Source organism: Palaemon carinicauda, chromosome 19 (genome assembly GCF_036898095.1).
Source record: "Palaemon carinicauda isolate YSFRI2023 chromosome 19, ASM3689809v2, whole genome shotgun sequence".
In the NCBI taxonomy this organism is placed as follows: domain Eukaryota; kingdom Metazoa; phylum Arthropoda; class Malacostraca; order Decapoda; family Palaemonidae; genus Palaemon; species Palaemon carinicauda.
Window position 1 is genome coordinate 103,428,645 of NC_090743.1, and position 19,789 is coordinate 103,448,433.

A 19,789-nucleotide genomic window follows, 5' to 3' on the forward strand; every position below is an offset into this window, starting at 1 on the left:
TCACAAGGTGACAGAATTGGCAGTGGTAGAAAAGCTCCCTATCCCTGGTATTGACAGCATTTTGGGAAATATGTTAGATGCCCAAGGTTATGAAATATTCCCAATAGTGTCCATAACTGCAAGTCCTGTGGCAATTACCACTCGAGCTTCTGCAAAGGCTGCTGCTGCCTTACAGAATGAGGATAATTTAAACTTTAGTAGTTTAGAGATAGATGTAGAGAGACCCGGGTCTGTAGGTAATGGTAGTAGTATTTTTATAAATAAAATATTTAAACCTGATTATGACCGTGTAAGCTTTATTGAAGCTCAGAAGGCTGAATTCAATTATGAATTAGGAGGTACGGATGATTTAACAAAACCAAGGTTCTGTGTGATTAGAGGTTTGTTGGGTTGAGTGCGAGTCGGTCTGTGGATCGTTGCTTCTAATCGACTACTCGAGTGATTTCCTTATTAAATTGACTTCTGTAGTACAGTGTGTGTTGTTTAGATAAGACAAAAAAAAAAAAAAACAAAGTTGTCACTGACATATTAAATCATGAGTGAACAAAATCGGTTCGATATTGAAGAGCAACAAGAACGCTGGGTTGGTAGCTGGCTAAAATGGTGTCCTACATCACCAAGTCTGCTAAGAGAAGCAGAGAAGGCACTTCTATCAAATCTCAAAAGTGCATACAGTGTGTGACGTTAATGTTGGTGACTATCGGAAAAGAAGAATCTTATATATGGACTATCATTTTGAATGAGGATTCCCCTAAAATCCCCATAGCTTTTTTACATGGGTTTGGATGTGGACTGGGGTTTTTTGTTTAAATTTTGATTCCATTGCTGCACATAGACCAGTGTATGCCTTCGATACAATCGGGTTTGGTCGAAGCTCGCGCCCAGCATTCTCCAAAGATCCCATAGAGGAAGAAAGGGAGTTTATAATTACGATAGAAGCCTAGAGGGAGAAAATAAATCTTAATAAATTCACATTGTTGGGGCATTCCTTTGGTGGCTTTCTAGCAGCGTCGTATGCTATAAAGTATCCTGAAAGAATAGAGCATTTAATTTTGGCCGAGCCATGGGGCCTTTTGGAGCGGCCTGTGGATGGTGTTATGAACACTTCCTGTAAGAAAGCTTAGTTTGTCTTCCAACTTGGCTATTTAAGTTAATTTGTCATTTTGATGAAAACCCTATATCATTTCCCTTTTTTATCACAAGAAACACATCTTTTGGTCTGAGTATCAAATCCTTTGTTTAAGATCATTTGTTTTATCTTATTGCTGTTCTTCGTGATATTTTATATATTTTATTTCCTTAAGATTAATCCACATTCTATTACATATGTTAAGACTTTAATCTTAAAAGAATTCATAAGAATTATTTGCAAAATAGTTGTGTTTAGAGCGCATGCTCAATACCTGTCCGTTTCTGTTGCATCACTTTCATAAACACACTTAATTTGCTAATCTAATTAAAATTCATAAGTTTTGTATCATCTGTGTGCATGTTTATTTTATGTAAGCCAACTATGACCGTCCCAAGTGAGCATGGTAGTGAAAAATCTTAGATAGGATCATTGATTTAATGTTAAATGTACCCATACGAACGTTTCTATCTCGGAATATTTTCACAGATACGTTGCAAACAACAGGGCCCCTTGTCGCCCACGAGGACCCATAGAAGACGGCTCTGTTATGATCTGTGTCAGAAAGTTAAGTTGTCCTACCACCCACTTGTTGAGATCTTATTGAAGTTATTGAAGCCCAGCATACCTGGTGAAGTATACATTATTCTCAACAAACGTGGACTGCTTTGGGATCTTTTCGTTGCAAAATAAGCCATCTTCTGTGTAATTTTCGTTGCTCTTATGAATCGGGATCTGTTTACGTGTGAATCATGATCCATATCCTACGACCTTGAACTTGGACACGGAGTGTTTGACAGAGCCTTACAAACTTTGTTTGCTTGTTTAATTTTGGTATCCGTACTGTAACCAATATACTTTGTTCATTACCATTTGCTATCAATGCTTTTTTAAAATAAATATTCAGTTTCGTTTTGTTATTAAGAAACAAAGTATAGATATTATTTAATTCTCAATCAAGTTTGTTTCCCTTTTTCTTTAAATTTCGTATGGTTACATTTATAAATAATTGTTAAGTTTTTGTGCGATTGATTGAATCCATTTATTATTCACCATGTACCTTTATATCTATTATACAGTCCACTTTACTCTTTTATGTATGCGATCTAGCGTGAATTCATTCCCTATCGAATGCTAGGTTGTTGTCTTTTAAGTATAAGAGCGGGAACACACATATGCAATCTTGAGGCAACAATTAGTGAGTGTCGATACCATTCACCACAGATGGTGGCTTTTGGGTAAAACCAATTTGTATAATACTTGAGTACTTTAATCCTTTGTTTATTGTGAGAGCTGCTCAAAACTTCTACAAAAAGTCCGGCCTGACCTTATTGACAAATTTTCTGAAATAGTAAAGGGGGCTGAAAAAGTTATACAGAATTATTTGTATAACTGTAATGCTCAAGACCCAACTGGTGAATCTGCTTTCCGTACTATAATGGATAGCGTTTGTTGGGCTAAATGTCCAATGATTCATCGGATGGATAAGCTGAAAGAGGAAGTGCCGATTACTGTGATTTATGGTTCACATTCTTGGGTTGATAAACGGGCAGGGTTCCAGATGAAGGACATGCGGTCAAACTCATATGTTGATGTTCAGGTAATACAAGAGGCAGGACATCATGTTTATGTAGATCAAGCAAATGTATTTAATGGTCGAGTATTCATATTATTAGGAAAGGAAAAGAAGTGTGAAGAGAGAAGCTAAGACATTAATGCTGATTGATAAGAAATATTAAACCCTATTATTCTACTTTAGAAAAAGGCTACACAATGTTAGGGAGGTCCAGAGAATTTTAGGTATGTTGGGTTATTATAAGAGATTCGTCCGGAACTTCTCTGACATTGCTCAGCCCCTTACTTAACTATTACAAAAGGGACAAAAGTTTGTATGGTCTTCTCAGTGTGAGGAATCTTTTTTAAAACTCAAAACTGTTTTGATGTCTAACCCCATTCTAATGTCTCCTGTAGTAAGGTGAAAGGTATTTGTATCGTGATATGGTTATCTATTTTCATTAAGTATCAAACTTGAATCTTGTATTTAGCTTTAATTTCAAGTGAAACAAGTGATTGTATAATTTTCATAAGTATTATCTCTTTTATCTTAGTCTAAGGTTTATTTAGATTTAATATTTCAAGTCAAGTGATTATACTATTTTCAGATCGTAACATTTTAGTCTAAGTTTTGTTTAGACTTAATATTTCGAGTGATTTATTTGTTTGATGTAAATTCTTTTCAGTGTTGTAATTTATATGGAATATATCTATTTTTGTAAAGAGTGTATTATTCCAATCACCAGTGATTAAATTAGTATTCGCTTGTACCCCTGTTAAAAAATCGTAGTAAGAGGTGGTTTTAAATAGATCTTAATAATAATTACCCAGTGTTGTTTTGAATGTACTTAAGAGACCTTTGGATATTCAGTGGTTTATGCATTGCTGTCTAGAGTTATATGACTGTCTCAGAGTTCGGGAATTAATATTTACATGTGTAACAGATTCAATGTAAAAGCAAACAGGTGAGTTTGAAACTCGAGAGGTTGTTTAGCTTGCCAGACATAATATATATAATATTATATGTTTGGTTCCCAGACACAGGACCATAATATAATAATATATATAAGTGTGTGTGTCTGCGTGTGTGCAAATGTCATATATTTGAATGAAGAATATAATTATTTATGAAATCTCTTAACTGCTTTCAAACTTTTAAATGATAAGAGGAAAAGGTAAATGTCTTTAAAGTTTGATCTAGAGTTAAAGGGAAACGTTGCACTCATCACATTAGAGAATACACCGATTCTATGAAGGCTTAGACATGATGATAAATGCATGTAGGTGTAAATCGATCATCAAGCAGATTGGATTTTTTTTTTTAAGAAATATTTTGTACTAATTCTACATTATAACTGAAAAGAAAACTAATTTCAAATTATCGTCTTTACACCATCAAAAGGAAATGCCTGTTAGATTAAAGTTATGCAATTAACCTGCTATTCTAACAGGTGAAATGTATTGGAATCATACCAACAATGGAAAGCAGTGAACAGGGAAGTTACTATTTCATAAAAGGAAGTTGTACAAAATCATAGAATTAATAATATTCGGTTTAAGTCTTTCACGGTTTTGCAAGCAAGACACGAGAGAGAAAATTGATTTTACAGTTTTTATAACAAGAAGCACAACTCTCTGATAGCCAGTTTATATTTAGTAAACTCTCTCTCTCTCTCTCTCTCTCTCTCTCTCTCTCTCTCTCTCTCTCTCTCTCTCTCTCTCTCTCTCTCTCTGTGGGTGCACACGGAAAGGTTATTGAGTGGAGAGGTCATAGGGTAAATCGGAAGAAAGAGTATAGATAGAAATAGACAAAAAGGAAGAAGACACGATCAGGACGATTGTAGGATAGGGGGAGGGGTAATACTTTGTAGGCTAACGAGAAATAGCAGGCTACAAGACAATGAAACCGTTTGCTGGGAATATATATATATATATATATATATATATATATATATATATATATATATATATATATATATATATATGTGTGTGTGTGTGTGTGTGTGTGTGTGTGTGTGTGTGTAATTACAGACAATTTCCCTTTATTTGTATAAATTTGCATACTAGAAAGGGTCAAATCTCAGTTGTTAATGCCTGCAAGAAACCCGTCTGATCAATCCTATGAATGAAGCAGAGGTCTTTGGCTAGCTTACAAAAGCTGTTTGTTAAGTACCTGGTGGTTGGTCAACTGTGATGTGAGTCAGCCAGAATAAAGAACACCCCTGGGCTGGCTAGCAATCTTATTCTATAAAATGACTTTCCGAACGGGTCACACCCATACCCTCAAGTAAAACATATTGTGATAGAAAATAACATTCTTAAAAGCGAGTCACACCCATGCCCTCAAGTAAAACGGATAATGATAAAAACTAATATTCTTAAACGCGAGGCACACCAGCACCCTAAATTAAACGGATTGTAATAAAAACTAATATTCTTAAAGGTGAGTCACACACACGCCCTCAAGTAAAACGGATTGTGATAAAAACTAATATTCTTAGAAGCGTGTCACATCCACACCCTCAGGTAAAACATATTGTGATAACTAAAATTCTTAAAGGCGAGTCACACTCACGCCCTCAAGTAAACCGGATTGTGATAAAAACTAATATTCTTAAAGGCGGGTCACACCCACGCCCTCAAGTAAAACGGATTGTGATAAAAACTAATATTCTTAAAGGCGGGTCACACCCACGCCCTTAAGTAAAGCGGATTGTGATAAAATCTAATATTCTGTAAGGCGCGTCACACCCACTCCCTCAAATAAAACGGATTGTGATAAAAACTAATATTCTTGAAGGAGGATCACACCCATGCCCTCAAGTAAAACAGATAATGATAAAAACTAATATTCTTAAAGGCGAGTCACACCAACACCCTAAAGTAAAACGTATTGTGGTAAAAACCTAAAATTCTTAAAGGCGAGTCACACCCACGCCCTCAAGCAAAACGGATTGTGAAAAAATGTAATATTCTTAAAGGCGGGTCACACCCATGCCCTCAAGTAAAACATATTGTGATAAAAACTAATACTCTTAAAGTCGGGTCACACCCACGCCCTTAAGTAAAGCGGATTGTGATAAAATCTAATATTCTGAAAGGCGCGTCACACCCACTCCCTCAAGTAAAACGGATTGTGATAAAAACTAAAATTCTTAAAGGCGAGTCACACTCACGCCCTCAAGTAAAACAGATTGTGATAAAATGTAATATTCTTAAAGGCGAGACACATCCACACCCTCAAGTAAAACGGATTGTGATAAAAAACTAATATTCTTAAAGGTGGGTCACACCCACGCCCTGAAGTAAAACATATTGTGATAAAAACTAATATTCTTAAAGGCGAGTCACACTCACGCCCTCAAGTAAAACAGATTGTGATGAAATGTAATATTCTTAAAGGCGATACAAATTCACACCCTCAAGTAAAACGGATTGTGATAAAAAAACTAATATTCTTAAAGGTGGGTCACACCCACGCCCTGAAGTAAAACATATTGTGATAAAAACTAATATTCTTGAAGGCTGATCATACTCAGACCCTCAAGTAAAACGGATTATGATAAAATGTAATATTCTTAAAGGCGAGTCACACCCACACCCTCAAGTGAAATAGATTGTGATAAAAACTAATATTATTAAAGGTGGATCACACTCACGCCCTGAAGTAAAACAGATTGTGTTAAAAACTAATATTCTTAATGGCGGGTTACCACCACTCCTTCAAGTAAGACGGATTGTGATAAAAACAAATATTCTTAAAGCTGGGTCACCACCATGCCATCAAGTGAATGAGATTGTGATAAAAACTAATATTCTTAAAGGCGAATCACACTTACGTCCTCAAGTAAAACGTATTGTGATAAAAACTAATATTCTTAATGGCGGGTCATCACCACAACCGCAAGTAAAATGGATTGTGATAAAAACTAATATTCTTAAAGCCGGGTCACACCCATGCCCTCAAGTAAAATAGATTGTGATAAAAACTAATATTCTTAAAGGCGTATCACACTCACGCCCTCAAGTAAAACAGATTGTGATAAAAACTAACATTCTTAATGGCGGGTCACCACCATGCCCTCAAGTAAAATGGATTGTGATAAAAACTAATATTCTTAAAGCTGGGTCATACCCACGCCCTCAAGTAAAAAAGATTGTGATAAAAACTAATATTCTTAAATGCAAGTCGCACTCACGCCCTCAAGTAAAACGGATTGTGATAAAAACTAATATTCTTAAAGGTGAGTCACACCCACGCCCTTAAGTAAAACGGATTGTGATAAAAACTAATATTATTAAAGGCGAGTCACACCCTCGCCCTATAGTGAAACGGATTGTGATAAAACCTAATATTCTTAAAGGCGAGTCATACCTACACCCTCAAGTAAAACGGGTTGTGATAAAAACTAATATTATTAAAGGCGGGTCATACCTACACCCTCAAGTAAAATGGATTGTGATAAAAACTAATATTCTTAAAGGCGAGTCACACCCACGCCTTCAAGTAAAACGGATTGTGATAAAAACTAATATTCTTAAAGGCGAGTCATACCCACGCCCTCAAGTAAAACGGATTGTGATAAAAACTAATATTCTTAAAGGTGGGCCACACCCACGCCCTCAAGTAAAACGGATTGTGATAAAATCTAATATTCTTAAAGGCGAGTCACACCCATGCCCTCAAGTAAAACGGATTGTGATAAAAACTAATATTCTTAAAGGCGAGTCATACCCACACCCTCAAGTAAAACGGATTGTGATAAAAACTAATATTCTTAAAGGCGGGTCACACCCACGCCCTCAAGTAAAACAGATTGTGATAAAAACTAATATTCTTAAAGGTGGGCCACACCCACGCCCTCAAGTAAAACGGATTGTGATAAAAACTAATATTCTTAAAGGCGGGTCACACCCACGCCCTCAAGTAAAACAGATTGTGATAAAAACTAATATTCTTAAAGGTGGGCCACACCCACGCCTTCAAGTAAAACGGATTGTGATAAAAACTAATATTCTTAAAGGCGAGTCATAGCCACGCCCTCAAGTAAAACGGATTGTGATAAAAACTAATATTCTTAAAGGCGGGTCGCACCCACGCCCTCCAGTAAAACGGATTGTGATAAAAACTAATATTCTTAAAGGCGGGTCACACCCACGCCCTCAAGTAAAACGGATTTTGATAAAAACTAATATTCTTAAAGGTGGGCCACACCCACGCCCTCAAGTAAAACGGATTGTGATAAAATCTAATATTCTTAAAGGCGAGTCACACCCATGCCCTCAAGTAAAACGGATTGTGATAAAAACTAATATTCTTAAAGGCGAGTCATACCCACACCCTCAAGTAAAACGGATTGTGATAAAAACTAATATTCTTAAAGGCGGGTCACACCCACGTCCTCAAGTAAAACGGATTTTGATGAAAACTAATATTCTTAAAGGTGGGCCACACCCACGCCCTCAAGTAAAACGGATTGTGATAAAATCTAATATTCTTAAAGGCGGGTCACACCCACGCCCTCAAGCAAAACGGATTGTGATAAAAAACTAATATTCTTAAAGGTGGGCCACACCCACGCCCTCAAGTAAAACGGATTGTGATAAAAACTAATATTCGGGTCACACCCACGCCCTCAAGTAAAACGGATTTTGATAAAAACTAATATTCTTAAAGGTGGGCCACACCCACAAGTAAAACGGATTGTGATAAAATCTAATATTCTTAAAGGCGAGTCACACCCATGTCCTCAAGTAAAACGGATTGTGATAAAAACTAATATTCTTAAAGGCGAGTCACACCCACGCCCTCAAGTAAAACAGATTGTGATAAAAACTAATATTCTTAAAGGCGGGTCACACCCACGCCCTCAAGTAAAACAGATTGTGATAAAAACTAATATTCTTAAAGGTGGGCCACACCCACGCCCTCAAGTAAAACAGATTGTGATAAAAACTAATATTCTTAAAGGCGGGTCACACCCACGCCCTCAAGTAAAACGGATTGTGATAAAAACTAATATTCTTAAAGGTGGGCCACACCCACGCCCTCAAGTAAAACAGATTGTGATAAAAACTAATATTCTTAAAGGCGGGTCACACCCACGCCCTCAAGTAAAACAGATTGTGATAAAAACTAATATTCTTAAAGGCGGGTCACACCCACGCCCTCAAGTAAAACAGATTGTGATAAAAACTAATATTCTTAAAGGTGGGCCACACCCACGCCCTCAAGTAAAACAGATTGTGATAAAAACTAATATTCTTAAAGGTGGGCCACACCCACGCCCTCAAGTAAAACAGATTGTGATAAAAACTAATATTCTTAAAGGTGGGCCACACCCACGCCCTCAAGTAAAACGGATTGTGATAAAAACTAATATTCTTAAAGGCGAGTCACACCCACGCCCTCAAGTAAAACAGATTGTGATAAAAACTAATATTCTTAAAGGCGGGTCACACCCACGCCCTCAAGTAAAACAGATTGTGATAAAAACTAATATTCTTAAAGGTGGGCCACACCCACGCCCTCAAGTAAAACAGATTGTGATAAAAACTAATATTCTTAAAGGCGGGTCACACCCACGCCCTCAAGTAAAACGGATTGTGATAAAAACTAATATTCTTAAAGGTGGGCCACACCCACGCCCTCAAGTAAAACGGATTGTGATAAAAACTAATATTCTTAAAGGCGGGTCACACCCACGCCCTCAAGTAAAACGGATTGTGATAAAATCTAATATTCTTAAAGGTGGGCCACACCCACGCCCTCAAGTAAAACGGATTGTGATAAAAACTAATATTCTTAAAGGCGGGTCACACCCACGCCCTCAAGTAAAACGGATTGTGATAAAAACTAATATTCTTAAAGGTGGGCCACACCCACGCCCTCAAGTAAAACGGATTGTGATAAAAACTAATATTCTTAAAGGTGGGCCACACCCACGCCCTCAAGTAAAACAGATTGTGATAAAAACTAATATTCTTAAAGGTGGGCCACACCCACGCCCTCAAGTAAAACGGATTGTGATAAAAACTAATATTCTTAAAGGTGGGCCACACCCACGCCCTCAAGTAAAACGGATTGTGATAAAAACTAATATTCTTAAAGGCGGGTCACACCCACGCCCTCAAGTAAAACAGATTGTGATAAAAACTAATATTCTTAAAGGTGGGCCACACCCACGCCCTCAAGTAAAACGGATTGTGATAAAATCTAATATTCTTAAAGGCGGGTCACACCCACGCCCTCAAGCAAAACGGATTGTGATAAAAAACTAATATTCTTAAAGGTGGGCCACACCCACGCCCTCAAGTAAAACGGATTGTGATAAAAACTAATATTCTTAAAGGCAAGTCACACCCACGCCCTCAAGCAAAACGGATTGTGATACAAACTAATATTCTTAAAGGCGGGTCACACCCACGCCCTCAAGTAAAACGGATTGTGATAAAAACTAATATTCTTAAAGGCAGGTCACATCCACGCCCTCAAGTAAAACGGATTGTGATAAAAACTAATATTCTTAAAGGCAAGTCACACCCACGCCCTCAAGCAAAACGGATTGTGATACAAACTAATATTCTTAAAGGCGGGTCACACCCACGCCCTCAAGTAAAACGGATTGTGATAAAAACTAATATTCTTAAAGCCGGGTCACACCCACGCCCTCAAGTAAAACGGATTGTGATAAAAACTAATATTCTTAAAGGCAGGTCACATCCACGCCCTCAAGTAAAACGGATTGTGATAAAAACTAATATTCTTAAAGGCAAGTCACACCCACGCCCTCAAGCAAAACGGATTGTGATACAAACTAATATTCTTAAAGGCGGGTCACACCCACGCCCTCAAGTAAAACGGATTGTGATAAAAACTAATATTCTTAAAGGCAGGTCACATCCACGCCCTCAAGTAAAACGGATTGTGATAAAAACTAATATTCTTAAAGGCAAGTCACACCCACGCCCTCAAGCAAAACGGATTGTGATACAAATTAATATTCTTAAAGGCGGGTCACACCCACGCCCTCAAGTAAAACGGATTGTGATAAAAACTAATATTCTTAAAGGCAGGTCACATCCACGCCCTCAAGTAAAACGGATTGTGATAAAAACTAATATTCTTAAAGGCAAGTCACACCCACGCCCTCAAGCAAAACGGATTGTGATACAAACTAATATTCTTAAAGGCGGGTCACACCCACGCCCTCAAGTAAAACGGATTGTGATAAAAACTAATATTCTTAAAGGCAAGTCACACCCACGCCCTCAAGCTAAACGGATTGTGATACAAACTAATATTCTTAAAGGCGGGTCACACCCACGCCCTCAAGCAAAACGGATTGTGATACAAACTAATATTCTTAAAGGCTCACAAGCTTGGAAATGTTTTTATGCTAAAAGGAAAGATTCTTTTCCTTTACGTCTAACGTTCAGCATTTTTACCACATATTTCTGAATACAAAAAGACTTGTTCACTTAATTGTGCAGTCATGTTATTAAAAAAAAATAGAGAGAGAGAGAGAGAGAGAGAGAGAGAGAGAGAGAGAGAGAGAGAGAGAGAGAGAGAGAGAGAGAGGGGGGGGGGAGAGGCTCATTTACATTCTAGATTGGCAGTCTCTTATCTGTGGAACTATGTCTTTGAACATTACCGCCTGAAATTCAGCCAAGAAATTCTAAGAGCTTCTGAGGAGTTCTGTAGAGCTGTTGGAGGAATTCTGTGGATTGCGTGATCGTCCTGGGGAATTTAAAGGAGGTGCAAAGAATTCACAACGACTTTCAGAAATGCTTAAAACTTTTCGGAGAAATGCACAGGACGCCTTGTCAAGTAAACGATTCAGGGCGAAAGGAGTATGTGAAAGTCACCATACTCTCTTATGGGATGGGATGAAACTGGCCTTGGAAATGTAATCATTATAACGCTGTTTGAATTATTAGACTTTCATTTAACTTTTACAAATAAGACAAGAAAAAAATCTTGAGTACAACTGCTTATAAAAGCTATTAATATAAGTTGATGGTTGGTGTGATAGTGGATGATTATATGATAGTAATTACAATTGTATTTTAGAGCATTATTGATATGCTACAAATTATTTAGACTACCTTAAATACAAAATAGTAGACAAAAGAAATTATTTGTGATACACTTCGCACATTTGAACATATAAAGAGACAAATATATCCATTATATTTAAGTATTTAGCGGAGAGGATTTGTTTTCCTTTGAATTGAAGATATAATTAATTGAGAGAGCTTTAAAGCAATGAGATATATTAATATTGTCATGTTAATGCATCGTTTATTGGTAAAATGAATTATAACTTATTTTCTACAGGTCCTGAAATTTACTATCAAATAAGTGAATTTTGTGAAGTGAATGACTAATTTTCAAATTAAACTATCAAAATCATCAGACTTTATCTTTTAATAATTTACTCCTAAGTGCAACAGACTCAGACCTGAATAGTGATACAGTAATTGATAATCTTTTACTGGAATGAAAAGATAATGTTACAAAAGTCTCTCTACTCTACTCTCTCTCTCTCTCTCTCTCTCTCTCTCTCTCTCTCTCTCTCTCTCTCAAAACAGCCAAAGAGTAAAGCGAAGGCTTAAGAGAAAGCCTTAGGGGAGTTAAAGGCCACAGGGTACAATGTGTAGAGATTGAAAAGGATGACCAGAATAAGAAGTTAATAAAAGATTATGGGATGGGAAAGGGATGGAGGAGAGGGAAGGGGAGAAGGATAGGGGAAAATGAGGGGAGAGGGATACTGGGGAGGGGGAAAGGGATGGAGGAGAGGGAGAAGGATAGAAGAGAGGGATAGGGGAGAAGGATTAGACACATGGTCAATTAAACACTTTGCAAGTGATGAGCAATCATGAAAGAGACAGTGACACTTCACCATACTGCCAGATACCAGTGTCGGAGGGAGGGGATGATGGGAGGGGCTGGAGGTGGATGGTGGAGAAAGAAAACAGGAAGGCGGATGAGAGACCGTAAGAGATTTAATGGAATGGGGGGGGGGGGGGGGGCGGGGTTCATGTAGCATACTTCAAAGGATTTTGTCGGAGTTACCTAAATTGACCACATACTATACTTGATCCTCCTCATACGCCTGAAATGTATAAACAGGTCCGTATAAGAAAAGAATTTACTCTGGGGCGAATACAAAGGGTAGTACCAAACAGACCCTCAAAACAGACTTACTTTTCTCCTAAGTACCGACTAACATATGAACATCGTACTCTTGAGTACCAATTACAATCTTGAATGACTTACTTTGGTCAAAGTAAAAAAGGTTCTCTAGGGGGCAATAGACTCCAGCCCACCATCCAATCGACCATACATCTATGACAGTTTTTAAGCTCTTACACAAATCTTTGTACAAACATTGATTGTTTGGTTTGATTTCAAAATAAATGTAAAAAGGTCCATTACTCAAGGTTTATCCATCTACAGGCGATCAAAATGTTTAATTCACAAAACTATTGACGCAAAGCAATATTGACGTCAAAATATTGAGTAAGAACATTATTCGTCTATGGGACACTTCAGTTATCTTTGAATATATTCATTTAATAAGATCTTAAATGACATATTTTAAGAAAATATTCTAAGACTTAAAAATCGAATAAATAAAAGACCTTATAATAAGGAGAAATGGTGAGATGCCATTGAAAGGGAAAGAATAAAGAATAAAAATATGTTCTTTAAATAAAAGCCATATCAATTATTCACAGATCTTTAAAAACCCTTTCCATCATTGCAAGACATGAAGTTAAATAATATAATCCTTTATCTGATTAAGAAAAATATCCAACAGTTAATCGTCATTTATCTTTCTTTTTCTTGGACCCTTTAATCAATCCCCTCAACCACTGCTACGCCTGCTGTCAACTCAATACAAAGAAAAACTCACAAGAATTCAGTAGAAATTTGTTTTCATAATCAGCAATATCATTGTATTATAATTTTACCTGAAAAGACTGTACAAGAACTTTGATAAACACTATGAAAGTCTTAGACAATCTATTGACAAGAGAGATTTTAAATTCTTAGATCTACTGATATGTTTAAAATGCTCTGAAATTCTCTACCTCTTCTTTAAATTTCCTGTATCTCCTAAAATCCCTAGAACTGACATGTAATCCCCCTGAATCTCCCTCACGACTCTTGGGAACTCCTTGGGACTCTTTAGAAGGAGTCTTTTTATCCCGAATTTTCGACGTTAAAGTCTACCTACTCTAAAATGTAAATGACTCTCTCTCTCTCTCTCTCTCTCTCTCTCTCTCTCTCTCTCTCTCTCTCTCTCTCTCTCTCTCTCTCTCTCTCTCTGTAAATTTGACATAATTATAAATATACAAGTAAAATACTCTTTTCTTATTCTTCTTCTTATTCTTCTCGGTGGCTTTTATACCGTCTTTTCTCCACAAGATCTTTGATGTTTTATTCAGGGCGCAATTTTGCTCATGTTGCATCTCGTTGCTGCAGGATTCCAAGATGTTGCTTTACTTTCCCCTCAAGTGAAGTCTTCAATGGGAAGAGAAACGGAAGTAAAGGCCTGGAAATTCTTGTGCAGAACTTTGAGGAAACTTTTCAATAAAAAGGAAGAGGGAAACAACAAAGTTCAACTCTCTCATTTTAAGACAAATAAAGACTTGATAGCATGGTGTTTATGTTTCAGGATTACGAGCAAGAAAGTACGAGGAGAAAGAACAGGAAGGAATACGTTAACATATATACACCAATATACATACATATATATATATATATATATATATATATATATATATATATATATATACATATACATATACATATATATACATATACATATACACATATGTATATACATATATATATACATATATATATGCATACACACACACACACACACACACACACACACACACACACACACACATATATATATATATATATATATATATATATATATATATATATATATATATATATATTAGTACCCTGACATACAAGCGCCCAATATAAAAGGCATTTTAAGATACGAGCAAACTGCCGAGCCAATTTTTTCATTGAAATACAATGAAGCCACGGAGAAAATTTTTGCATTCAGATACAAGCGAGCCGATGAGCAAATTTCTGCATTGAGATATGAGCACAAACCTAAAATATGAGCACGCTTACAGATGCTAGGTGGCCGAAATTTGGGAGCTTTCGAAGGCCGCATCACCCGTTCATTTCGTGTGATCTCCGACTGCTGTACGCATCCTGGAACATCTCCAATGTTATTTGCGATATTTACGTGATTTTAACGTATATTTGTAGACAGTTATCCTAATAAGTGATGGGTCTTAAGAAAGTGAGTGGAAACACTGGCAGTGAGAAGAAAAAGTGCATGATGACAAAAAAGTTGAAGCATGAGTGAGTTGGCCCGCATTTACGAGAGGAGTATATCGACGATATGTACCATACTCAAACAGAAGGATGCTATTAAGAGCACAAAACCTTCCAAAGTCCTAACCATCCACTCTAAGTTACAGACTAATATAAATGACGAGATGGTGAGGCTTCTGTTGTTGTAGATTACAGAAAAGCAGCAGCGGGAGATAGCGTGACTGTAAGAAGCCCAGAGCAATATTCCAGGATTTGAAACAAAGGGAAGCAGCTGAGAGTGGTGAGATATCAACGCCAGTGGAGACATTCAAAGCGAGTCGTGGCTGATTTGATATCTTTAAAAAGCGAACTGGGATCCACTCGGTTATGAGGCATGGAGAAGCTGCGAGTTCTGAAGTGAAAGTCGTGGAGAGGTATGTAAAACGTTTGACCTCACTTGTTGCTAAGGAAGGTTATATCCCCAACAAGTCTTCAACTGCAATGAAACTGGCCATTTTTGGAAAAAGATGCCATGGAGGACAATCATCACAGCAGAGAAAAAACTGCCAGACCATAAACCCATGAAAGATTGATTGACTCTAGTTTTGTGTGCTAATGCCAGTGGTGATTGCAAGATCAAGCCACTGCTGGTATATCACTCAGAAAAACCACGTGTTTTAAAAAATCCCATGATCTTAGATAAGCTTCAAGTGATGCAGCGAGCAAATTCAAAGGCATGGGTTACGAGGCATTGCGTCATAAGATGGGTAAATCTGGCCTTTGGTCTAGTTGTCAAGAAGTATTTAATGAAGAAAAACCTGCTATTGAAATGTCTTCTCATTTTAGACAATGCCCCTGGCCACCCTCCAGGTCTTAAAAGAATACATTCTGGATAATTTCAAATTTATTAAGGTCCCCTATTTACGGCCCAACACCACTCCACTCCTCCAGCACATAGACGAACAGGTCATTTAAAATTTCAAGAAGCTGTACATTTGTTCAAAAAATGCTTTGATGTCACAGATAACACCAACCTTACCTTTTGTGAATTTTGGAAGGACCATTTTCACACTGTGCAGTGTTTAAAAATTATTGATGAAACATGGCTGGGTGTAACGAAAAGGACCTTAAATACAGCTTGGAAGAAATTGTGGCCATATTCTGGTAGTGAAAGGGATTTCAAAGGGTTCGATACGCAACCTGACCCTGAACCCATTGTGTTGGAAGAAATTGTGTCTCTTAGAAAGTCCATTGGCCTAAAGGTAGATGAGGCAGATGTGAACAACCTTGTTGAGGAGCATCAAGAAAAGCTCACGACTGAGGAGTTGATCTACCTCCAGATAATGCAACATTCGGTGTTGCAAGACCTCAGTACCAAAGAGGTGAAACCAGAGAAACTTCTTTGTTCAAGGGAGAATAAGGAAGTGTTGGCTAAGGGGACAGGATGTTTCTGATTTCATTGAACAGGGACACACTGATAAATTGTCTTCTGGTCATGTTTCATCTTTTTTTAACGACACTTCCACGACTCATTTCAACAACATTTTGAAAGGGAGACAGAAACAAAGCTCCTTGGAGAGGTGTTCCTTTAAAGGACTACAGCGAGTGAAAGTGAAAACGAAAAGAAGAGCTAAGGCAAGTGAAGAACAGTAAAAAAAAAAAAAAAAATAATAAATAAATAAACTTATTTTAAAAAGTGGATATGAATCATTTTTTTTAGAAATTTTTGTACGATAAGTTCAGTTAATTTCTTTACGTTTAAGTCTTACGCTACATAGTGTAAGGAACAGTGTAAATACAGTACAGTACGTGTATCGTCATTTATCACCTTCCCTTCATCCATACCTCCTACTACGAACACACCTCAGTTAGCAGCTAAAGGCTGTCTCGCAAGTAAGAACTCCCAAATAAAGCTACTTTTTTATCGCAGACCACAGACCAGTAATCGTTTATGTCATTTTGTGAGTGTATGTAAAGTATTATAGCAATTAAACGCATGTTTTTTCATTGTTAAATAATCAATTTGGGTAATTTTAAGAAGGCCGTAATGGGATAAATTTTTTCAGTTATTCTATACGACAAAAATTCACTTGTAATACGAGCAATATCACACACGAGCTTGGTTCGGGAATACATTATGCTCGTATGTCAAGGTATTACTATATATATCCATATATATATATATATATATATATATTTATATATATATATATACATATATATATATATATATATGCGTGTGTGTGTGTGTGTGCTGTGATACGCCTATAAGAATAATCAAATAAGGAATTTTATGTAGTTTTAAGTTATTTTGAAATGTTTTACCACAGAAAATAATGCATATATTTCTGCCAACCTTTATTTCATTCTAATGTTAATTATATATATATATATATATATATATATAAGATAGATAGATAGATTAATAGATAGATAGATCATATAAATATACATAGATATATATAAATAAATATATATATTATATACAAATATAAATATGTGTATATATAACATATATATAATATAAATATATATATATATGTGTGTATACTTATATAATATATATATATATATATATATATATATTTATACATATATATATATTTATATATATATATATATATATATATAACACTGGGGTAAGAAAGTGACCCCCTTTCTATAAGTCCTAAGTGCCAGTCCTCAAGAAATAATTCCACCTCAATTATTAATATATATATATATATATATATATATATATATATATAACTATATATACATATATATTTATATATATGTACTTATATATATACAGAGTATATATATATATATATATATATACTACTTTGGATCCTTCTCTCTGGTTACGGTTCTTTCCCTTTGCCTACACAGACTTCGAATAGTCTGGCTTATTCTTTACAGATTCTCCTCTGTCCTCATACACCTGACAACACTGAGATTACCAAACAATTCTTCTCCACCTAAGGGGTTAACTATGTTAATGTATCGTTCAGTGGTTACTATACTCTTGGTTAGGGTAGACGAGACTTTTTAGCTATGGTAAGCAGCTCTTCTATGAGAAGGACACTCCAAAATCAAACCATTGTTCTCTAGTCTTGGGTAGTGCTATAGCCTCTGTACCATGGTCTTCCACTGTCTTGGGTTTGAGTTCTCTTGCTTGAGGGTAAACTCGGGCACAGTGTTATATTTCTTTTCTCTTCCTCTTGTTTTGTTCAAGTTTTATTGTTTATATATGAAATATCTATTTCAATATTGTTACTATTCTTAAAATATTTTATTTTTTCCTTGTTTCCTTTCTTCACTGGGCTATTTTTTCTGTTGGGGCCCGGTCTTATAGCATCCTGCTTTAGGGTTGTAGCTTAGCATTTAATAATATAATATAATATATATATGTATATATATATATATATATATATATATATATATATATATATATATATATATATATTTAATATAAAGTTAATTTTCACATAAAATATATACGTTTTGTAATAAGCTGGAAATAAAAAGTGTCTTAACAAACCGAATCAAGGGTGTTTTTCTTACAATAAAAGACTCGAATTAGAAGCAAAGAGCAAAGGAAAAAAATCATAAAATAACCGATTAAATAAAAAGACACCTAAAGCCATCTTCTACAAACATAAATGTCATATTAGACATATTTCTTTCAAAGTAGACAAAACAAGGTCATAAGGATATCATTATCTTATTTCTAATCAATTCTTTTCTATCATAACCTTTGAATGTTTTTCTCGCGAAAGATTGGAAGATCTCACAAGAGGATAATTTGAGATAATGGTTGTGACATGAGAAAATCATGGGACCGTCATCCACCAAACTAACCACCACCCCCCTCTCCCTCATGGCCCCTCTCACCTTTTCCTACCCAATATGACCCTGATGGTCTTAAAGAAGTAAATTAAGACGCAAGCAACGCTCTGAGCAAAGTAGAGGCATAAATAATATGATAATTTGATTAAATTATTAACCTTTTATATAAAGTATTGTAGGAACTTTTCATGTTTTTTTAATAAACAAATGATTTCAATTCTTCAATAATTTGTCAAATAATAATAATTTCTTTATGTTATGAATAAGATTAATTTCAGTTCTATAATTTTGTATTATCCTTAGGTTAATCAATACTTTTCTCTGAGAAAATGAACTCTACAGGGAAAGTTCAAAACAAATTTTATTTCAATACAAACGTTAAACATTTGATCTTTCATAGTTGGCGAGTGTTTTTATAATTTAATTATATATTTACGTACATACACTAACACATATACTGTGTATATATATATATATATATATATATATATATATATATATATATATATTAATATATTATATAATATATATATATAAGATAAAAGTCTTTCTATTTAATATATAAAATATATAAAATAAAAAGAACTTCAAACAGCTATCCTTATGCTGTGCCCCAAATAGCTTTCAAGGGAAAAGAATTTAACCTTTTCAAACACTATCATCTTGAACTGCTTCTAAAAATAAAAAAGAATTCTGGCCATGTAACCTAAAAATCTTTAATAATTTGAAAATACTGAAGTTGTTTCTTTTCATTCAGAAGTAAAATTCTCAACGTTTTTTTTTTATCATTTGCAAGAAATCCTTCTTGATTGACTCAAACTTCTAATCATATCACCCAGAACAGTTAACACTTTTCTAATTCTAGATATAAACGATTCTTTCGTCCCAGGATCTAAAAGCTTCCTGTTTCCATAGAG

The 19,789-nt window shown here is 35.6% G+C and overlaps 1 pseudogene; it reads left to right on the plus strand.

Moving 5' to 3' along the window:
• The first annotated feature begins 535 nt into the window (after positions 1-535).
• LOC137659192 ((Lyso)-N-acylphosphatidylethanolamine lipase pseudogene) lies at positions 536-2,837 on the plus strand (annotated as a pseudogene).
• Positions 2,838-19,789: the final 16,952 nt, after the last annotated feature.